Here is a 23,006-nt window from a genome sequence, read left to right on the forward strand (position 1 = left end):
AAGTCTGAGGGAGATGAGTCCGAGGAAGAGAAGTCCAAGGAAGAGAAGTCCGAGGGAGATGAATCCGAGGAAGAGAAGTCCAAGGAAGAGAAGTCAGAGGAAGAGAAGTCCGAGGGAGATAAGTCCGAGGAAGATGAGTCTGAGGGAGATGAGTCCGAGGAAGAGGAGTCCGAGGAAGAGAAGTCCAAGGAAGAGAAGTCCGAGGGAGATGAGTCCGAGAAAGAGAAGTCCGAGAAAGAGAAGTCCGAGGGAGATGAGTCCGAGGAAGAGGAGTCAGAGGAAGAGGAGTCTGAGGAAGATGAGTCCGAGGAAGAGGAGTCCGAGGAAGAGGAGTCCGAGGAAGAGAAGTCCAAGGAAGAGAAGTCCGAGGGAAATAAGTCTGAGGAAGATGAATCCGAGGAAGATGAGTCCGAGGAAGAGGAGTCCGAGGAAGAGGAGTCAGAGGAAGATGAGTCAGAGGAAGATGAGTACGAGGAAGAGAAGTCCGAGGAAGATGAGTTTGAGGAAGATGAGTCATATGAAGATGAGCCCGAGGACGATGAGTCATAGGAAGATGAGTCCGAGGAAGAGGAGTCCGAAGAAGAGGAGTCCGAGGAAGAGGAGTTTGCATGCGTGGTGAAGGAGCCGCAGCAAGAGGACAAACTAGAGCTCAAGTTTCAAATTCAATTTGAGCAACAATTATTGACCATGTTATCAGTCATGGCTTGTCCTTTAGAGAGGCTGAACAAAGGTTCCAGCCCATTCTGAGTCGGAGCACTGTGGCATCCATTGAAAGGCTTTTTTTGGAATGAGAACAGGTAAGTCACAATGTTACTGTATACCACTGTGTATTTCAGCTTTACTGTTGCCCTTTTAGCAGAACAAACTGTCTACAGTAATGCAGACGTTTCATCAAACCCATTTATGTGACTGTCATAATGTCTATTTTGAAATGCTTTTTGCTTTTACTTTATAGAATTCACACACTACCACACACTGGTGGCAGAGGAAAGATCTTTAGTGTTGAACAGGAGTCTGCCATTGTTGATATGGTTTGAGGCTGAAGGGGCACATCACAGATTCATTTAAGTGGATGAAGCCAGATTCAACCTCTGTAAAGTGAGACAATACAGAATGGAGGTATGTCCATTGGTGCAATGCAAGGGAAAACATTCAATGCGATGTTGATGAAAACGTGGCATAATTGTCAGGAATGAATGGACTAAATGTGAAGTACGTGAAGAAATGTGAATGTAATTATATATATATATATATATATATATATATATATATATATATATATATATATATATGCACAGTACTGTGCAAAAGTCTTAGGCACTGGATTATTACAATTAATGGCAATAAGAATGTTTGGAAATGTAAACTGATATTTCCTACTGACACACTACAGCAAAATATATAAATAACTGACTTAAAACCTTTTTTTTTTGGGGGGGGGGGGGGGGGTATTAACATGCCTAAGACTTTTGCACAGTACTGTATATATATGTATATATATGTATGTATATATATGCATATATTTTTTATTTCCACCTACAAGTTCCCTTCGCTACAATCAATGCTGCGCTGATCAGCGCATTGGGAACGTCTTTAAAGGAGTCATAACCTGTAATTTTCACTTTTCCACGAGAATCAATGTATGTTATGATTGCCTAACGATTATACACTGGCCGGGAAGCCGGTATTTAAAAGTGAAGTGTTTGTTTACCCCTGGGTTCGTAAAACAGCCCACGTGCACGCGCACTCAAATATGAGATTTTAATTTCTGCCCCGACTTGACGTCAAGACGGGGCAGGATACACCATATATGGACACCGCAGACCTATGCTGCAGGAAGCCCGCCCTGCCCCTCTCCCCCTCATATTCAGTCGCGAAAGATGCAGAAACGTAGTGCACACGTGAGTTGCTCTGTTGTTGACTGCCAGAATCAACATGTAAATGTGTTTTCTCTCTCAAGAACGGACCAAGCTGTCAGGGACCAGTGGATTAAATTCATTTTTAATGACGCGGTTCCTACAACCCTTCCCACTGGCTTAACTTTAGGTGTCTGTGCTAATCATTTTACGCCGGAATAGTTCACAAATTTGGGGCAATATCAGGCGAAGTTGGCATCAAAGCTCCGTTTGGAAAAAGGGGCCATTCCAACAATCAGAGACTTGCCTGCAATTGAAACGGTAAGACTGTGTTTTTATTGCTCTACTGTGTGTAACAAACAGCAGCTAACTGCTAATGCGGCTATTGTATGCTAGCGGGAGTATTAGCTTCGAGGTAAACATGGGGAATGGCTGCTACTTTGCAAACAACAAATGACTGAGATTGCAGTTACATTTAAAGTTACGCTAACTGAGCATGGCAGTCATAGTAATGAGAAATCAGAAAAAACTTGATGTCATTTTGGAATGATATGCTGAAGCGTTACCTGCGGTGCCAACCCCCCTCCTTCCTGCCACCAATCAACGCGCCCCTCATTTGCATTATTAAAATGACCGTCCACGACAGCCAAAATATCGCATCAGATCTCGCGAGACAATAATGCCTTTAGAAATAAGGGTCAGAGGAGCTCTGTGTTTATTTTTTTTCCACTTTTCTTTTTTAGAAGGGCCTGAAAGACTATAATAGAGCGTGGGTATCCAAGGTAATACTAGGTTATGACTCCTTTAACGTGACCAGCTGTGAGTATGTGTGCAACACATCAATGAAATTTACCCGGAACTTTTATAGCCTCGGGCTGTGACGTCATCGGAACGTGCACGCGCCGCAAGGCTATAAATAGATGAGCCACAGCTGCATCAACAGGTCTTTTATCGTCAGACCATTCTGTGCATATGTGCTTCACAAGCTGTTCAATTCTCTCTTTCTCTCTCTTTGCTGGATCTGTCCACGGATCTGTCTCTCCGTGCGACCAAGCAAACGGGCCGTGCTATCGTTCTATGTCTGCTTTGGTTAGCACGTAGAGGCACCTGTGGCTAAACCTCAGGGGCATCAAGGATAAGGATTGTGTATTCCTATTTGATGCCCCGGTCTCACCTTCCAGCCTGTTTGGCGACTTGGTTAACATGGTTGTCATCAGGTTTTGGGAGGTGAAAAAACACGAGGAAGCTTTCGTGCAATTTCTTCCTCGCCGCACTCAGGGGGAGGGGCCGTCGGCTACCCAGTCCCTCCCTGGTCCTTCAAGAAGAGAGGCACAAATGCAGAGTGTGGCAAGGCGTGCTCCCCCTCGTAAAGATTGGGGACCGGCTCGTCACACTCAGCAGCCTCCAAGGCAAGACCTGAGGACCATCATCTCTAAAAAGATGAAGTCCTGATGGTCTTGCGCCCAGCCCTGTGGGGATAGCTCCCCTCAGGACGGGGCACACAAAACATCTTCTTGCCCCTTCCCGATATCCCCACAAAACCTCTGTACCATCCAACATCCCCTCAATGGGAAGTATCAAAACATTTCAGAGAGTCTGGCAGCCTGGAAACTTCTGCCAGGCATTTCTGCGTGGGTGCTAAGCACAGTAGAAATAGGATACAGAATCCAATTTATTCGCCATCCTTCGCGTTTCAACGACGTGGTCTCCACTTCCGTGAAGCCAGAGCTGGCGCATGTACTGTCACAAGAGCTACAATCTCTTCTGGTCAGAGAAGCCATAGAACATGTTCCTCTTCCAGAGAGAGAGAGAGTCAGGCTAATACAGCAGATACTTCCTGGTTCCCAAAAAGGATGGGGGGTTGCGTCCAATCTTAGATCTTCGAGGCTTAAACCGTACAGTCAAAGCGGTCAAGTTCAAGATGTTAACTGTCAAGACGATCGTGTCGCAAATTCAACATCACGATCGGTTTGTCACGATCGATCTCAAGGACTCATACTTTCATATGTAAATATTGCCACAACACCGGAGGTTCCTGAGGTTTGCTTTCATGGGCGAAGTGTTCCAATTTCGGGTTCTTCCGTTCGGCCTAGCCTTGTCACCCTGCACATACACATACTCCATTGCGACTCCAGGGCATTCGCATTTAGAATTACATAGACGACTTACATAATACTAGCACAATCGCAAGAGCTGGCACAGAAATATCGTGTTACCTCATCTAGTTTCTCTGGGGTTGAGACTTAACTCCAAGAAAAACGCTCTCTCTCTTGAGAACGACTTACTTGGGGATCGTATGGGATTCGATCATGATGCTGGCACAACCGTCTCCCGCTCGAATCGAGACCATTCAGCATACCCTGAGCAAAGTCAGGCTAGGCCAAGATTGCACTGTTCATCAGTATCAGAGAATGTTAGGTCTCATGGCTTCAGCATCCACGGTGATCCCTTTGGGCCTGTTGCACATGAGACCGTCCCAGTTGTGGCTCAAAGCCAGGGGATTTCATCCAAGGGCCAATCCCCAAAGGCAAATAAGGGTTACGCACCGCTGGCTTCATACCCTCTCTATGTGGCTCAGACCCTGGTTCCTTGCCTTGGGTCCCACTCTAGGGGCGCCTTGTCGTCGCAGACTGCTAGGACAGACACCTCTCTATTGGGGGAACGGTCTTGTGGTCGTCCAGCCCAAGGGGAATGGGAGGGTCATCAGCTCGAATGGCACATCAACTTCCCGAGTTGATGGCTGAATTTCTGGCCCTGAAATACTTCCTCCATCAGTTGAGAGACTGTCATGTCCTAATGCAAGTGGACAACACAGCAGCAGTCTCTTACATAAATCATCAGGGAGGTCTGCGTTTGTACAACCTGAACAAGATAGCGAGGCAGATCTTTCTTTGGGCTCAGGACAAGTTCCTGTCATTCAGAGCAGTGTACATCCCTGGACACCTGAATGTGGGAGCAGATTTACTGTCCAGACAGAAACTACCGACCGGAGAGTGGAAACTCCACCCCGAGGTAGTGAAACAGATCTGGTCAAGATTTTACGAAGCAGAGGTGGACCTCTTCGCCTCCCAACCTACAGCACAATGCCCCCTGTACTTCTCTCTGATTCACCCAGTCACCCGGGGTGTGGATGCAATGGCACACACATGGCCCAAAATGCGCCTGTAAGCGTTTCCTCCAGTTTCTCTGCTCCCAGGAGTTCAAGCCAGAGTTCACCAACAGGGGTCTTGCCTCTTACTGATAGTGCCGCATTGGCTGAACAAAGTATGGTTTTTGGAGATAATATCTGTTCTCGACGGCTCACCCTGGACGATGCCGGATAGGAGGGACCTTCTGTCTCAAGCGCAGGGGATGATATTTCATCCACGGCCCGACCTGTGGAACCTTCATGTTTGGCCCCTGATGGGTATTGCCTGATGGGGATCAGGAGAGACTTCACAGACTTTGTCCAGTTCGCGCTTTTCAGGCCTACGTCCACCGCACTAGCCAGTGGCGTAAGTCAGAGTAAGTAAGTGGTCGTAACGGGGGCGTCCGCCACCAAACAGACCATGTCACATTGGGTGAGGGATGCTATTGCCCTTGCCTATGAGTCGCGCGATCAAGCTTCACCAACGTCACCGCCCAAGGCTATAAAAGTTCAGGGTCAATTTCATTGACGTGTTGTACACATATTCACAGCTGGTCATGTTAAAGACATTCCCAATGCACTGATCAGCGCAGCATCTCATTCTGCTTTTTCAGGGAACAGGGTTACAGTCAAGTAACCTGAGACGTTTCCTTTGGTTGCTTTTTTTTTCTCCAGTATCCAGCATTTGAGTTTGAAATAGGGCTGTCACTTTTGTGAAAAAATACTGTTCGATATTTGAGACATAAGTGTTCATTGAATCGATTGTAAAATCGATTTTCCATGTCTAAAGACGTTTCCATTTTAAACGCCAAATATGGGAAAATCCACGGACAACTAACAGGCATTAGGACGAACGTAAAAGAGGGCGCTTGAGACGTGCACAAGTCAGCAAATATTCCTGATGATTTATTGGCGTGAAGTTTCGTGCACAATGACAAACAGGAGTGCAACATTCTCCAAAAACAATAAGCAGAGTGGACTGCCATAATATTAATGAAAAACATTACAGCAGGCTTCAACATGGCTGTGTTTACGATTAGAAATGTCAAACAAATTTGTAGACCGTAGCCCGAATCTGTATCTGTATGCATGAGACTGTCTGCATACCGGCAGAATTCAGAGTTTTGTTGTAAAAAGAGACATATTATGCAAAAGTATAATTTGCTGTTATGTGTGTTTGTCAGAACCTGCAGTTGCTGTGTGACGCGCGTTCGCTGCAGGCGTATCGTGACGAGCTGGACGCGCTCAGAGAAAAGACCGTTAAAATCGATTCCCTATTTTCGTTTTCGAAACTTGCGTTGGTTGGTCCGATCGATTGTGCAATCGATTTTCGAACGTAAAGTAACAGCCCTAGTTTGAAAAGTATCACATTTTAAATTGATGGCTGTATTTTGTTGTGCATTGTGTAATGATTGATTGATTGATTGATTGAGTGTTTGGTGGAAATATTTGCTTATGTTGCATGAGTTAAATGTTTTGTGAGTGGAGCATTTTGCTAACAAAATGAGCAGGGTTGCCAACTCTCACGCATCTGGCGTGACACTCACGCTTTCAGCATCAATCTCACGCTCTCACGCACACGCAAGAAATGTCACGCCAAAATCCATTTTTCTCCTCTCTCAATCCGTTAATTTTCTGTGGATGACTAGACCACTGCGTATTAATTACAGGAGAGGAGTTTAACGTCCACAGCTGTAATATCTGCCTGCAACGTTCTCACTGCAGTATATTCTGATCGTTGATTCGCTGAAAACCTTGCACCTGATCCATCTTTTCGAAATCCCGTTCGTCTCCCCCCCACTTTCAAATTAGTTTGTTATGATTTTTTAACCGCACGCCGTCATCGCCAAAGAGGAGCAGGACCGAGCAGGACACGGAGCGCCTGCCTGCGTCAATGCGCGCAGCCGTGTCCAGGAACGTCGCTTGCACACACTAAAAATCCCTCACTGAAAGTTATAATGAGCAGAGCAGGTATCGCGCTGTCTGTGAATGTCCTGACGCACACACTCACACACACAACGCACAGAAAGACTCGCGCCAGTATCGAGCGCACAGACAGTGCGTCAGAATCAGTTTTGCTGGGCAGTTCTCTTTCGCGCTTGAACGAACAATAACACATGCCAAAATGTCAGTTTTGTCGAGTATCCTCAAAATGAACAAATCTTTTTTCGAGTCATTTCGTTCATTTAAGGGGCTTTAAATGTTATACTTTTAACAGCCAAATTCCCCGGACACATCCACCTACGCAGTCTTTATCATATTCTGAATTAAGAAATCATTATAATGCAGTCAAAAATAATTTACAGGGAACATAAATAATTACTTTCCGAGACTTTCGTTCATTTGTCACGTGACAGACGCAATGAACGTTCATGACCGGATTGAACCCTGCTTCAGATAGGAGCCTCCTGCAGATGTAGTGAAGCAGGCCAACTCTGCCACGGTGGCATAGGCTACAACAGGCCTAATGTGTGAAACTTGTGTTGTGGTTTTCTGGGGAGGTGGAGTAACTATTATGTGTCCCTTTTGTTTTGAGATTTTTTATTGTTTTGATGTTGTTTTTGTTTTACATGTTTGTTATTTAATCACCTCTATCTTTATTTTATTTTTTATAGTGCAATCAATAAATTAATTGTACAATTAATTAATTTTTTTTTCATAAATCAGGGCTTTATCAAGTGCACTGATTGTTTGACAGAGTCTCACTCCAGCCAAAGTCCCAAAGTTGGCAACCCTGAAGTGAGTCATTTTGGCCATTGAGCTTCAGTTTTAGCCTGTGTGTTAACTGTTTTGAAAATGTGATGTCAGTGGACAAATGTGTTTAGGCAATCGAGAAAAAAACATAACTCTTCCAAAAATTGAGTTTTTGCATAGTAACTCTACACTTAAACATAAAATGATTAGCCACATACACACCAAACTACATACAGATCAATACACTACTATCTTGAGTCTTTTGCTTGTTTAGTGTGCTGTGGAGCGGACAGGAGTTTGTCACACGTACATGTATGTGCACAAATACACTGTATACACCGTATGTTTGCAAAACTGATCAATTTTACAGTTATGGAACTGAATCAATACTGAACTGACTCGAACTGAATAATGACACTATTGGCTGGTTAGAACTGCTTTACAGCAGAATTTGAATTTGTTACTATTGTGAAGATGCTGCGAAACAATTTATATTGTATATATGTATATATATATATATATATATATATATATATATATATATATATATATATGTGTGTGTATATATATATATATATATATATATATATATATATATATATATATATATATATATGTATATACAGTATATATGCATATACTGAATATGCATACAAGTCAGAAAGTCAACTTTACTTCTAAAGCGCTGTGTGTGTGTGTGTGTGTGTGTGTGTGTATGAATGTATATACATTTAAATATATATATATATATATATATATATATATATATACTGTACGTATACATATAAATATATATACGTATACATATAAATAATACATATAAATACATATACATTTGTTGAATAAATCACTCTTTCTGTAAAACATTAAACAAGTTCAGGTAGTTAAAACACTGTTTGGAAATCTCACAAACTCTTTTTTTGCAAAACTCTGAACACATTCTCACACACTAAAACACATTTCGCACTGTGATGCACTTATGTATCAAAACACTAAACACAGGCAGGCAAAAGTTAAACACAACCACAACACAGTTGTCATCATTTACACACAACAACTCAAAATTGTTCACACTTATTTCTAATGATGTGACCAAACCAACTGTACATAATAGTCAGTTCAGAATGCCAAAACTGACTCAAAATGTGGCACTGAATGTTGAAACCAATAATGGATGGAAACACTGTATTTTCACAGTATGCAAGTGCTGAATATACAGACATTCAATTGGCCTACTATACAATATTCAGTCAATACTATACTTGCAGTGCATACAGTATACAATTTATTCACCTTACTACTGTAAGTTGTCATTACTATAACTTTTTACATAATTGCAAAATTAGTTTACTTTGTTACAATATACTTTTTTTCTATAATTGCATGCTTTGGACTCTGTGTTCGCCATTTTTTATGTAGTGTCTAACAAATGATCAGTAGTGTTTATAAAATTGACTTGCTGTGTGTATGATCTGAAAGCATTGTTTGATTTTGAGCACAGATAAAATGGCTTTGAGGCAATTGTTTGATTTTGCCAGAAGAGTAAGAGGTTCTCTGAATGTGGCTTGAAAATTTGTTTTTGTGTTTCAGGTTTTGATAAAGTGAGTGATGGTTTTCAAGAAATGTGTTTTAGCAATTCAGAAAAACTGTAAGTATACTGTCAAATTTGCACTTTATTCAAACTTTATATATATCTAAAAAAAAAAAACTTTATCTAAAAAAAAAAAATCCAGAAATCACAATATATGATTTTTTAACTATTTATTTGTATGATACGGCTGCAAATAAGTATTTGAACACCTGTCTATCAGCTAGAATTCTGACCCTCAAAGACCTGTTAGTCTGCCTTTAAAATGTCCACCTCCACTCCATTTATTATCCTAAATTAGATGCACCTGTTTGAGGTCGTTAGCTGCATAAAGACACCTGTCCACCCCATACAATCAGTAAGAATCCAACTACTAACATGGCCAAGACCAAAGAGCTGTCCAAAGACACTAGAGACAAAATTGTACACCTCCACAAGGCTGGAAAGGGCTACGGGGAAATTGCCAAGCAGCTTGGTGAAAAAAGGTCCACTGTTGGAGCAATCATTAGAAAATGGAAGAAGCTAAACATGACTGTCAATCTCCCTCAGACTGGGGCTCCATGCAAGATCTCACCTCGTGGGGTCTCAATGATCCTAAGAAAGGTGAGAAATCAGCCCAGAACTACACGGGAGGAGCTGGGCAATGACCTGAAAAGAGCTGGGACCACCGTTTCCAAGGTTACTGTTGGTAATACACTAAGACGTCATGGTTTGAAATCATGCATGGCACGGAAGCTTCCCCTGCTTAAACCAGCACATGTCAAGGCCCGTCTTAAGTTTGCCAGTGACCATTTGGATGATCCAGAGGAGTCATGGGAGAAAGTCATGTGGTCAGATGAGACCAAAATAGAACTTTTTGGTCATAATTCCACTAAACGTGTTTGGAGGAAGAAGAATGATGAGTACCATCCCAAGAACACCATCCTTACTGTGAAGCATGGGGGTGGTAGCATCATGCTTTGGGGGTGTTTTTCTGCACATGGGACAGGGCGACTGCACTGTATTAAGGAGAGGATGACCGGGGCCATGTATTGCGAGATTTTGGGGAACAACCTCCTTCCCTCAGTTAGAGCATTGAAGATGGGTCGAGGCTGGGTCTTCCAACATGACAATGACCCGAAGCACACAGCCAGGATAACCAAGGAGTGGCTCTGTAAGAAGCATATCAAGGTTCTGGCGTGGCCTAGCCAGTCTCCAGACCTAAACCCAATAGAGAATCTTTGGAGGGAGCTCAAACTCCGTGTTTCTCAGCGACAGCCCAGAAACCTGACTGATCTAGAGAAGATCTGTGTGGAGGAGTGGGCCAAAATCCCTTCTGCAGTGTGTGCAAACCTGGTGAAAAACTACAGGAAACGTTTGACCTCTGTAATTGCAAACAAAGGCTACTGTACCAAATATTAACATTGATTTTCTCAGGTGTTCAAATACTTATTTGCAGCTGTATCATACAAATAAATAGTTAAAAAATCATACATTGTGATTGCTGGATTTTTTTTTTTTTAGATTATGTCTCTCACAGTGGACATGCACCTACGATGACAATTTCAGACCCCTCCATGATTTCTAAGTGGGAGAACTTGCAAAATAGCAGGGTGTTCAAATACTTATTTTCCTCACTGTATATATATATTCAAGTTTCATTGCATATATTCAGGGTTCCATTCCATATACTCAAACTTCATATTATAAATACAATAATTTCCTGAACGGCATGCCAAATACACACACACACACACACACACACACACACGTGTGTGTGTGTGTGTGTGTGTGTGTGTGTGTGTATATATATATATATATATATATATATATATATGTATGTGTGTGTGTGTGTAAATATATGGGCCATTCTACAGAATTGGTTCCAAGTCAGAGTTGGAAACGTCTTGAAAAAAAGGTGTCTTTTTCCACAAATTTTGTATGTATGCAAATTGTATAATTAACATTTTTAGTAATTGTGCAGTTAATTATCATATTGTATTTTCAGAAAGTTTTGGAATATTTTTCCTCTCCCCAAATTTGTCACTACCAAAACACAATAAAAATATTGAATAAGAAGGCTTATATTGACCTATTAATATTTTGTTTACATCTACCTTGTAAATATATTTTTTGCTATTTTTAAAAAACGTTTTCACAGGTAAATCAATAAAAATGACAATTTTAACAATATTTCAAGTGTAATTTATAAGATTTGTTGTATTTTGAACCCAATCTTCCTTTGTAAAAGGCATTAGGTTAATCATACTGATTTCAAAGATAAGGATTCATTAGTTTGAATATACATTGAACCAAACACTATAATAACATCTTAGTTGATAATCCAGTATACTTTATTTTAGACAAAACATCCATGTTTCGGTCTTGACGGCACATTTTCTGTATAGTGACAGTAATGTATTGGAAGCGACCACATCACATTACAGAATTTTAACTCGCATAATAACACTGTAAAAAAAAAAAAATCTGACGGTAAAAAGCTGTAAAAAAGCAATGGAAAAGACATGTTAATTGCTTAACAGTATGTACCCTAGTGAAAAACTGTAATAGCTCTCACGGGGCATTTCATGTAATTTTACAGTAAAATACTGTTAAATGTACGGATTTTGGAAGTACCCTGTAAAAAAAACCTTACCGTTGCATTTACCGTACCTTACCGTAAAAAATACAGCAGCAATTTTTATGTTCTACATCATTGAACTAAAATTTACGGTAAAAAACTGGCAGCTGTGGTTGACAGTACTTTATCGTAAAAAAATACAGTAGAAATATTTATGTTTTACGGCACTGAACTAAAGATTATGGTAAAAAAACTGGCAGCTGGTTTCAAGCGATTTACCGTAAAAAATATGGTAGTAATATTTTAGGTTTTACGGCAGTGATCTAAAGATTACGGTAAAAAACTGTCAGATGTGGTTGCCAGTACTTCACCGTCAAAAAATATGGTAGAAATATTTTAGGTTTTATGGCATTGAACTTCATTTTATGGTATATAAAAAAACTGCCAACTGTGTTTGCCTGTAATTTAAAAATATTGTATCACAAACCAATTTGTCATAAAAGTTTTATTGTTTTATTGAAAATAATAAAGTTTGTAGTCACTATTATGTAGATGAGTGTAGACGTCTGACAGAAATAAAGTCAGTCTGGTTAGTAATAAGTGAAGCTGGTAACGCTGTTTGTGGAGTTGCTTAATCCTCTGATGAGATCTAGAGATTTAATGTTTTTTATCTTCAGTTGATTTCATCTAAGGCTGTGGCTGAAGTCAGTTGTAGTTCTTGTGTTTCTGCTCGTCTCTTCTCTTCACCGCACATTTAAGTCCTGCTGATGTTTATTTTTTTATTTTTTTTGCCGTAAATTCAAGTCCAAAGTAAGGCTACTACCATATTTTTTATGGTAAAATACTGGCAACCAAGCTGACGTTTTTTTACCATAAATTTCACGGGGTTTTGTTTATTTCCCCCAAATAAATGATTATGTGTTCCCTTCTGTCACTACCAAAACAATGATGGCATGTTTCAGTCATGACTATTTCGGTAGTGACAATTTAAGATACTTAGTTCAAAGATGATAACCAGCACATGGTTACCTAGCACAGTTCTGAACAGTTGCACACACACAAAAACTAAATTTTATGGAATTACACCCAAAAAAGTTTGCTTAATTGCAAAAAAAATAAATAAAATAAAATGTTTTTGGGTGTAAGAATTTCTTTCTTCTTCTGATCACAAAAGAAGATATTCTGAAGAATGTCGGTAACCAGACAGTTGATGGACCCCATCGACTTCCATAGTAGAAAAAAATGCTCAATAGCCTACTGCTTACTGACATTCTTCAAAATATCTTCTTTTGTGATCAGAAGAAGAAAGAAATTCATACAGGTTTGAAACAACATGAGGGTGAGTAAATTATGACAGAATTTTCATTTTCAGGTGAACTATCCCTTTAACAGAAATGAACTGTTGGCATATTTGTTTCACATCAATAATGTCCAGTTTGTCCTGTTGGACATGACACACAGCAATACTGTTAAGTGTCACTTGAAACTTCTTTCAGCTTCAGCTGATGAGACTGGGATGACAAGGGTTTCAACTTCATCAAACAGTCCTCTCATTTCAGCAAGACCAAGCAATGTTGTGTTTTTATGTTTTATGGGGACTTTTTACAGACATAATGATTTTATACTGTACAAACTGTATATTATATCCCCCTACACTAACCTTGCATATCACAGAAAACTTTTGGCATTTTACATTTTCAGCTGTTTTCCCAAAAAATAAAATAAATAAATACATAAATAAATCCCCACAAGGACAAGTATTTCGGATATTGCCATCTTTGTGGTGCATAGGGACACTTAAGCATACACAATCTCTCTCTCTCTCTCTGAAACTAGCGATTGTTTGCCACTTGTAATACAATAGTAAAAACTGATTTGCCCCGCATTTTTTTTCTTTTTTTTTGCACAGAACTGTTGATTTCTCCCTAGCTTCCCGCATCTAGATTTCCTTCGGAGGAGCATTGCCGGTTCACACAAGAGCCTCTCACAAGTTAGAAAGAAAAAACAAAGCCAATCAGTTTAGCGATGTGTGTTAAGCAGGCGGGACTCAGATATATTAACCGTGTGTGTACCATAAATTGCGCATTTTTCTCAGAACGCTCTAGTAAGAGATTTTAATCTAAATAAGATGTTTCCTGATTAAATAAAATAAGCCTAATAGCCTACACAAAAACCACAAGACACAACCGGACAACAGTGGTTATAAATATATTTTAAGTTTTGATCGAAATTATTTGAAGGGACATATCAGTGTCACTTGATATTGGTAGGGACACGTAGGCTCATTCTACGCCCTGATTAGTCTAAATGTTGAAATTACTACTAAGACTAATAAATGCGGTCGAATGATTGTTAGTTCATGTTATCTAATGCTAACAAATGAAAGCTTATTTTAAAACCTAAGCCATTTCAGTGTAGCAAGTTCAAATTTCTGCATGAAATATACAAGTTTAAAAAAAAAAAAAATAGGGCACGGATACAGCAGATGATTCTTACAGTAGCCTAGGCTATAGCTATAATTATTTAACTTTTACAATTTCCAATTATGTAGGCCTACTAAACATTTTGTTTAGCCTACTTCTTTTACTATCAGATATTTCAATTTAATACCACTGCACTACAAGAAAATGGTAATGAAAAAGGGAAAATGCCAGAAAAAAATAATAGCTTACCTCATCAAAATATTGTTGAAACTGATAAGCATTCTTCAAAAATAAAAACACAGTTCATAATCATTTAAGATCTTCACATATGACTTGCTGAAACGGTTCACCATTTCACCACAAAACCCTGGCACGAGTTTTCAACAAACTCTCTTTGCTCTGATCTGTTGTGCAACTTTTAAGCAACGACTCAACTATTTGTCAAAAAACAAAAAAAAAAAAAAAAAAAAAAAACAGTTTGCTCCCTGTCCTCATCAAACAAGCTAATGATCAACTGATCTGAACTATAATCTATTGTAAAATAAGTACTGAATAGCCTATAGGCCTTCTTTTATTTTCAGAAAAGCGATCATTATCCAGTGTATTTTCATATTTGGGGTCAAAAAAAAAAAAAAAGGCAGCGCTTCACTGCTATACTGTGTAGGCTACAACAGTCAGAGAAAGTCATTGAAAATGCTAACATTTACTCTGGTTTTATGGTCTCTGACTCTGAGAAACATAATAAATACATAATGTTTCTTTTTAAGAATGTTATGTAGCAATAAGGTAGCCTACTCGAGGCAGTGCTGTGAATAGCCTAAGTCACGGCTGAAGGGCGCTACGCGAAACGGAGTAGATTAACTTCTTATTTCAAAAACAACTTGTTGAAGCACACGAAATGCTTCTCTTCTCATTTTTCACTACTTATGAGCCACAAGATAAATATTAAGAAAATAATTGCCTACCGTTATCAGCACGCTGAAGTAGATTCAGCTCTCATCGTCTCTGCTTAGTTCAGCGTCAGATGTTTTTACTTTCACTTTCTGTGGGATTAGCGGTAGGCTATTTATGATACATGGTTTCAAATACGTATTTCAAATAGAAAATACGATTTTGTAATTTGTATTTGATAGGGATGATGGAAATTACTTCATATTTTGTATCAAAATACATTAGTGTTTTGTATTTTTGTAGTTTAAAATACTGTAAAATACATTGTAAGAAGTCTACATGATGACATAATAAAAATGCGGCCTCTGATTGGTGCCTACTCAGTAGTTTACCCAGACTTGTTGAGATCAGAACAGAAAATATATCCATATGGAAGAATGTGAAATGCAAATGTAATTTATTTATTTATTATTATTTTTGTGTGCATAAATTGCTATAATTTTTAACAGTTCATGTTAAGTTTTGGTGTTCGTTTTAGTAGCCTAGGCTATTTGCATAGGCCTAATATTCTTGAAAACTATTATACCGAGCAGCAGCCCCACAGTTAACGTTAGCTTGCTACTTTCAGCCAATGTTAAGTTCGTTGGTTATGCACGAAAACAAAATAATAATAAAGCATTTCAGTGTTGTCTTTTCTGGCGTCAAGTCTATTTTTTGCTGTGCTGCTCAGCAGCTCGAGCATAATTAAAGCGCCAGTACAAGGTTGAAGGACGATGTGACAAAAATTTGAGTTGACACAAAAAAGTATATATTGCACAGAATACGCACATAAAGCCTATGATTACATTTAATATACACTAATTATGAATGAGAATAGCCTATTGTTATTTTTGGCGTGGAGGTACAGCAATAAAATTGATAGCTTGCTAAAACAGAAAAATACACCTGTCAAAACTGTTTTCAGAGATAAACAGAAACATGTCACAAACTAACGGTAAACTGCAACTTTTGGGATTTTGAAAATCAACACGATGGACGACATCAGAAAACAAAACTCCTTAACGGCTAAATATGTGGCCTAACGGCCTAATGTGCACAGGAGGCTAAATATACTCATTCAATACACTCCCCCCCCCCCCCCCCCTCTCTCTCTCTCTCTCTCTCTCTCTCTCTCTCTCTCTCTCTCTCTCACACACACACACACACACACACACACACACACACACACACGGGATGTAAAAACATGTGCACACACACTCAATAACAAACAAGCCCCTAAGGACATGATGGTGGGAAATTTTTTTTTTTTAAATCGTCTGCGTTCCCTCGAGAAACTTTGCGTTCCCTTGCAAAACGTAGCCTACTCGGTTAACGTAACCTCGGTTCCCTGAGAGTAACGGTAACGAGTATTGTATGGTGTTATTTTTAAGTCAAAAGTTATGAGCGTGTAAGACATGCTCACGAGCACATTATGTTATTTCACACGCGCAAAAATGAACCTTCAGCTGGCATGATAAAAGTACTCGCGCACAAATTCAACAACCGAGAGGTGTACAGGTAGCTGCGAGCGAGCGCCTGGCATACTCTCATAGGTTAACTCTGCTTGTACAGTGGAATCCTGCTCGCGCGCAGCGGGCTTCTGCTCGCAGAAGTCTGTTTTGCTCGCGCAGTGGATTTCTGCTCGCTCAGCTGATTTCTGCTCCCTCGAGTCTACAGGACTTTTGACAATTTGGGGGTGGAAACCAAGGAGGGCACTGACCCTCTTATGATTGGTCACTTTCATCATGGAAAATCTTGGGAAATCTTAACCCCGCCCACCTTCTGACGCAGCGCGAGTCACTCAGCTCGCTCTGCTACTCCGGTTATCTCTGTGTATATTTTAGGCAACGAAATATGTGATAAAACACCATACTAACTATTTTCGTTTTCATTTAAAGAAATCTTAAACATGATAGCCACACAAATGTGGTTCATGCAACACGTATTGATTATATTCACTGCACATAACGTTTGCCTATTTATAACAAAATATATAAAAACATATAAAAACAAAATATAAAACACAAACCTGCCTCTTTTCGTTTTAAATATATTATAAAAACATTAAACATTTTAATATGGTCCAGGCAATATGTGCATTTGTACTAAACAACAGATTTTGCAGTAAACAACATTACATATATTTATAATATAAAAACATATAAAAACAAAATATAAAACACAAACCTGCCTCTTTTCGTTTTAAATATAATATAAAAACATTAAACATTTTAATATGGTCCAGGCAATATGTGCATTTGTTCTAAACAACAGATTTTGCAGTAAACAACATTAGGCTACAGTTTTTAAATTTTTAAATACAATTATTACAATTTAAAATGACAAAACTCAACCCAGTCTCTTTTTGTTAAATTTCAGTTTTATCAATATTAGCCATGATAAAAGTATAAGTAAAAGGTATAAGAAGCTATACAAATAAAGCAAACAACGTTTGACCGGGCGCTCGGCGCTCATGTACCCCGCCTGGAACAGCCTTTCCTCGGCTATAGTCGTTCTGACGTTCGTCGCTTTCTCTGGCGTCTCTGTAGTGGTTAAACATGATAATTCGTCTTGTGTATATCTAACGGGCGATTTTTGGTCTCGTGAATCTATAATTTATTCCCTGGCCAATCGTTTTGGCTGAGGGGAAGTTTCATAACTTTATAAGCTATTTAACTTTACCGTTGTATGGTTAGACTAGAGCGCTGACTTTGTGTGTTTGACGGAATTGTTTGCTTTATTTGTATAGCTTCTTATACATTTTACTTATACTTTTATAATGGCTAATATTGATAAAACAGAAATTTAACAAAAAGAGACTGGGTTGAGTTTTGTCATTTTAAATTGTAATAATTGTATTTAAAATTTTAAAAACTGTAATGTTGTTTACTGCAAAATCTGTTGTTTAGTACAAATGCACATATTGCCTGGACCATATTAAAATGTTTAATGTTTTTATATTATATTTAAAACGAAAAGAGGCAGGTTTGTGTTTTATATTTTGTTTTTATATGTTTTTATATTATAAATATATGTAATGTTGTTTACTGCAAAATCTGTTGTTTAGTACAAATGCACATATTGCCTGGACCATATTAAAATGTTTAATGTTTTTATAATATATTTAAAACGAAAAGAGGCAGGTTTGTGTTTTATATTTTGTTTTTATATGTTTTTATATATTTTGTTATAAATAGGTAAACGTTATGTGCAGTGAATATAATCAATACGCGTTGCATGAACCACATTTGTGTGGCTATCATGTTTAAGATTTCTTTAAATGAAAACGAAAATAGTTATGGTGTTTTATCACATATTTCGTTGCCTAAAATATACACAGAGATAACCGGAGTAGCAGAGCGAGCTGAGTGACGCGCGCTGCGTCAGAAGGTGGGCGGGGTTAAGATTTCCCAAGATTTTCCATGATGAAAGTGACCAATCATAAGAGGGTCAGTGCCCTCCTTGGTTTCCGCCCCCAAATTGTCAAAAGTCCTGTAGACTCGAGGGAGCAGAAATCAGCTGAGCGAGCAGAAATCCACTGCGCGAGCAAAACAGACTTCTGCGAGCAGAAGCCCGCTGCGCGCGAGCAGGATTCCACTGTACAAGCAGAGTTAACCTATGAGAGTATGCCAGGCGCTCGCTCGCAGCTACCTGTACACCTCTCGGTTGTTGAATTTGTGCGCGAGTACTTTTATCATGCCAGCTGAAGGTTCATTTTTGCGCGTGTGAAATAACTTAATGTGCTCGTGAGCATGTCTTACACGCTCATAACTTTTGACTAAAAAATAACGCCATAGTATTGCGTCGCTAGACGTAATGGGAAAACTAATTTTCTCGAGAATATTGAAGCCTTTATTTTAAAACACAGTGCAGCTGCACAGCCAGCACAGTGCAGAGCTGTATAGCGTGCTGATTGGCTGGGCTGCGGGAACTGCACGAACCTATGGCCAGGGACGCGCAAACCTATCAGGGCGCTTCCCACCTCGTATATGGAGTTAATATTGTGCCATAATTAAACAAACAAATCCAGCATTTTGCAAACAAACTCGATCTGCTTTGCATGGGAAAACTCGACTCGCAAACAAACAGAAAGTAATGTGCAAGTACAAAGGTAAATTTGAGCGAAAATGCAGTGGAGTAACAAATATGTATTGTGTTTTACAAATATAAATAAATGAGCCTAGATAATATTTCACAAATAAATACAACCCATCCTAAAAATTGCATGTAACCTTTGAACAAATACCAAATCTAGTGCATACAAATGCATATCTCTCTGTTATGATTGTGAGACACTTGGCTTTTTATGAGATCTCTCAGCTCGATTTTCTCACAAATGTGTCCAAGCAGATTTTCTCACAAATGCAGTTGAGCAACTTCCTCTTCTAAAACAGTAGATGGCGCTAAGATAGGGGATTAATTTAGCGCTAGTCTCCCGGGAGAAGCACTGATTTGAAATGTGCCTTTGCCTACAGCTGAAGAAAATGATCGTGTGTTTCTGTCTTACTTTATCCATAATTAACCTTTTTAAGGTTTTCCTTTGCAAAATGTTTATTACATATCTAGACAGAAATCCACATTAGCACTTAGGCTATGTTTACACGGAAACGATCTGAAGAGAAACGCAAAAGTGGCGTTGTGTTATCACTTTTTATTCTGCGTTTAGACGATCATTATGGGGGGGAAATCTGTGTGCATATGGTGACGCAAAAGTGTGTGAAATTCAATGTAGTATGCACTCCAGGCGGCTAGGTGGCAATGTGAAGCTCTGCCACACAACAACACCAAGTCCGTACGCCTGCGTACAACCTTCCTTCCTTCTCTCCCTAGTAGCGCAAAATCAGACTTTTGCGTTCTTACCCTTTAGACGGGAACGCAACGGTGGAGCGTTTTGAAGATTTCCACTCTGGAGGGTGGTTTCACTTTTTTGCGTTTTTTTAGCTGCTGATAATACTGAAGGAGCTTCATATATATATATATATATATATATATATATATATATATATATATATATATATGTATACAGTGATAGGCATTGTATTCCTATAGGTAGACGTGGATCAGCTGAGAGTCACTGATGCGAGCTTGACTAACGTGACCTGACAGAACTGATGCTACGCTTGATTTTTATTATAGGTACACTGTGTAACTTTTTTTTCAAACTGAACACAATTTAAATAATAAGTCAGTGCATCATCAGAAGAAGCAAAGCTTCCAGAAGTGTGCGGACCCGTGCCCAAGATATCTGGTGCTAGGTGACACACACAAGCTGTGCGTTTTTTGTTTGGGAGAAGAGCACGCACAGGCAGTTCTCGGAGGGAGCTGCCTGTGCAAACTGTGAGCGTTTTTCCTTGAGAACACTCCGCTCTTGTCTGGCCCTCTTCTCGAGTGAAGAGGGCTCAGTGTCTGGACCTCGTGGTTCGGGTCCCGCTCGTGCTGAGGCAGAGCGATGATGAGCATAATGGGGTTCCCAGATGGAGCTCGCCGATCACCTTGAGAAGAGGAGGCGACTGACGAGGGTGAGCTGCTGGTGGAGGATTTCTCTCCTCCACCTAGCTGGTGGATGTTATGGATTGCACTGCGGGCAGGCTGCGGTTGCCTTGGCAGCGCAATATGGTAGAGGTCGCTCGCGGAAGGCTTGATGATCGGTTTCTCCCCGGCCATAAGCCACCAGCTCAGGTGAGGACTTCCTTCCTGATCTCCATACGAAGATTGAGAGGGCATTGAAGAACCCATATTCGGCCCGTATCCATCAACATTAGCGGGCTAGTTTCGCTGATGTTGAGGGGATAGGGGAACATGGGTATGTGTCGATGCCGCCCATCGATGAGACGTTCGCGAACTATCTCACGTCTGGGCGGGCATCGACACTCAGAGCTCTAACCCTGCCATCCAAACCGCATAAAGCAACATCTCGCTTGAATGGCAGAGCATACACGGCAGCGGGTCAGGCCGGTGCTGCCCTGCACACCATGGCGGTGCTGTAGGCGTGCCAATTTGATCTGCTGGAGGATCTCGTCCAGGGGGCAGGGATGTCCCCTGAGGCGGTTGCTGAGCTGCGCTGCACCACTGATCTTGCTCTCCGGGCCACTAAGCAAACTGCTGCCGTGATCGGCCGGTCGATGGCAGCGATGGTGGCCATGGAGAGACATCTGTGTTTAAACCTGGCTGAAATCGGGGAGAAAGAGAAGGGCTTTCCCTTCAATTCGCCAGTTTCACGCTCTGAACTTTTCGGCACCTCCGTGGAGGTGGTGGTTGGAAAGTTCAGAGAGGCGAAGGCGTGCTCAGTGGCTTTTAGGACCTGCATGCCGCTGAGATCCGCATCCACGCCCAGGCAAGCAGGAGGACCTGGCCCCTCACGGTCTGAGGACCATAGAAAGGGCCAGAGAACCAGTGTCGCCTCTCATGCGCCCCCTGCATGGAGGAATAGGTCACAGAGAAGGCGAGACTCCTGCAAGAAGAGGGATCTGAGGGAGGTGATCCAGCACCAAGCACACAGCGTCGGTGATGGATCACCTTCCCTGAGGGCGTGATTAAATAGAACACAGCCCTCTCCTCTCTTCTCCGACTCCCAGGCGCTTCTTACATCAGGCCTGAGGTTGGGCTTGGGTGGATTGGAATCCACTGCTGCTTCAATGTATATGTAATGAGTGATTATAATCAAGGAATTAATCAATATATTTCCTTCTAAATATCAAATGAGTTGAATGACTTCTCTGGAGATTTTACTTTGTTATAGAAGTTACCAGTGTGATTACTGAAATGTTATTTTCGTGTATTCTTTAATGTCTGTATTTGATATCTGAATGCAGTAACATTGCTTGCCTATTTATCCCAGCTTCCAGAAATTAAATAGGGACTGGTTTTGTGTTTGAGAAAGGTCTTCAACATGTTAAAACACATAGGGGTCATTGAAGTCTATAGTTTAAGGGACCATTTCTCAGTTAAAGCCTATATTTTCATTTAGACTAAAATGTCCTATCCTGAGAGAAATAACTTGTTATCTTAATGTTTTGAGAGGACTCTCCTGTTTATAGTTAGAGCCTGGCCAAATCCAACCTTGGAAAAGCTGTGTGTCGGTGTGTGTGTTAGTCTTCTTGCTTCCAGGTTAAGGAACCACTGGCATTGTTGGAGATTGACTGAGTTGTTGTTCGGGACATGCTGGCGTCCAGCAACCCAAATCTGTGACCTGGAAGGTCACGACATGCCTAACTTCAGGGTCCGAGTGTCAGCTGCATAATCTATGGAGATATGCTTCAGTCTGTCTGCATATGTGTGGAAAATTACTATGTTTATCAATTTCTTAGCCAATGAGAATCATTCTGCCTGTAAGCAATGACGTAGCTTAGACCTTGGAACTGCTGTGATCTTTGTAACTGTAAGCGGGGCGGCTTACAAACTCCTGTGTGAGTCTTGAAGCTGACTTCTGCTGATGAAACTGCAAACTATTTTCAGTAAAACTTTTCTTCAATTTTTTATAATTCTGACTCCGGGTCTTCTTTCAAACATCTGGTCCTTGGGTCCTAAACTGTTAACCCCTAACAGGCTCATGATGAGAACAATGTTCTGATGGCCCGCCTTCATGTTAAAGGCGGCAGACCCCATGTTCACAAATAACTGTTTGGTGAGTCTTCACTTTGCACGCTGCAGGTGAGCTGAGTTGGTTCCCTTTCAAGGGAACTCCCGTTGCGTCGAGAATGACGCTATGGGGAACGCTTTGCGTGATGACGTCTTGAAGCACATGTAAAATCAGTCCAATGGTGTGGCGGAACGTCAGAGGCGGGTGACGTCACGTACCAGGAAACTATAAAAGCCGGCCCGAAACAGA

General features: G+C 40.5%; 1 protein-coding gene across 4 annotated transcripts in view; it reads right to left on the reverse strand.

The window, feature by feature from the left end:
- LOC307159775 (uncharacterized protein) overlaps positions 1 to 23,006 on the reverse strand; it is a 62,903-nt gene that overhangs the window by 3,979 nt on the left and 35,918 nt on the right. The window contains exons 1-2 of one of the 4 annotated variants that reach the window (XM_079873374.1): positions 15,957 to 15,967; positions 15,214 to 15,256 (exon numbers count right to left, since the gene is read on the reverse strand). The exons of 2 other annotated variants lie outside the window; for them this stretch is intronic. The gene's annotated coding sequence lies outside the window, so the exon portion shown is untranslated. Of the gene's footprint in view, positions 1 to 14,497; positions 14,662 to 15,213; positions 15,257 to 15,956; positions 15,968 to 23,006 lie in introns of those variants that run through there. One more of the 4 variants, XM_079873375.1, reaches the window with a different exon arrangement.

This window comes from Squalius cephalus (assembly GCF_949319135.1).
Source record: "Squalius cephalus genome assembly, chromosome: 6".
Classification (NCBI taxonomy): Eukaryota; Metazoa; Chordata; class Actinopteri; order Cypriniformes; family Leuciscidae; genus Squalius; species Squalius cephalus.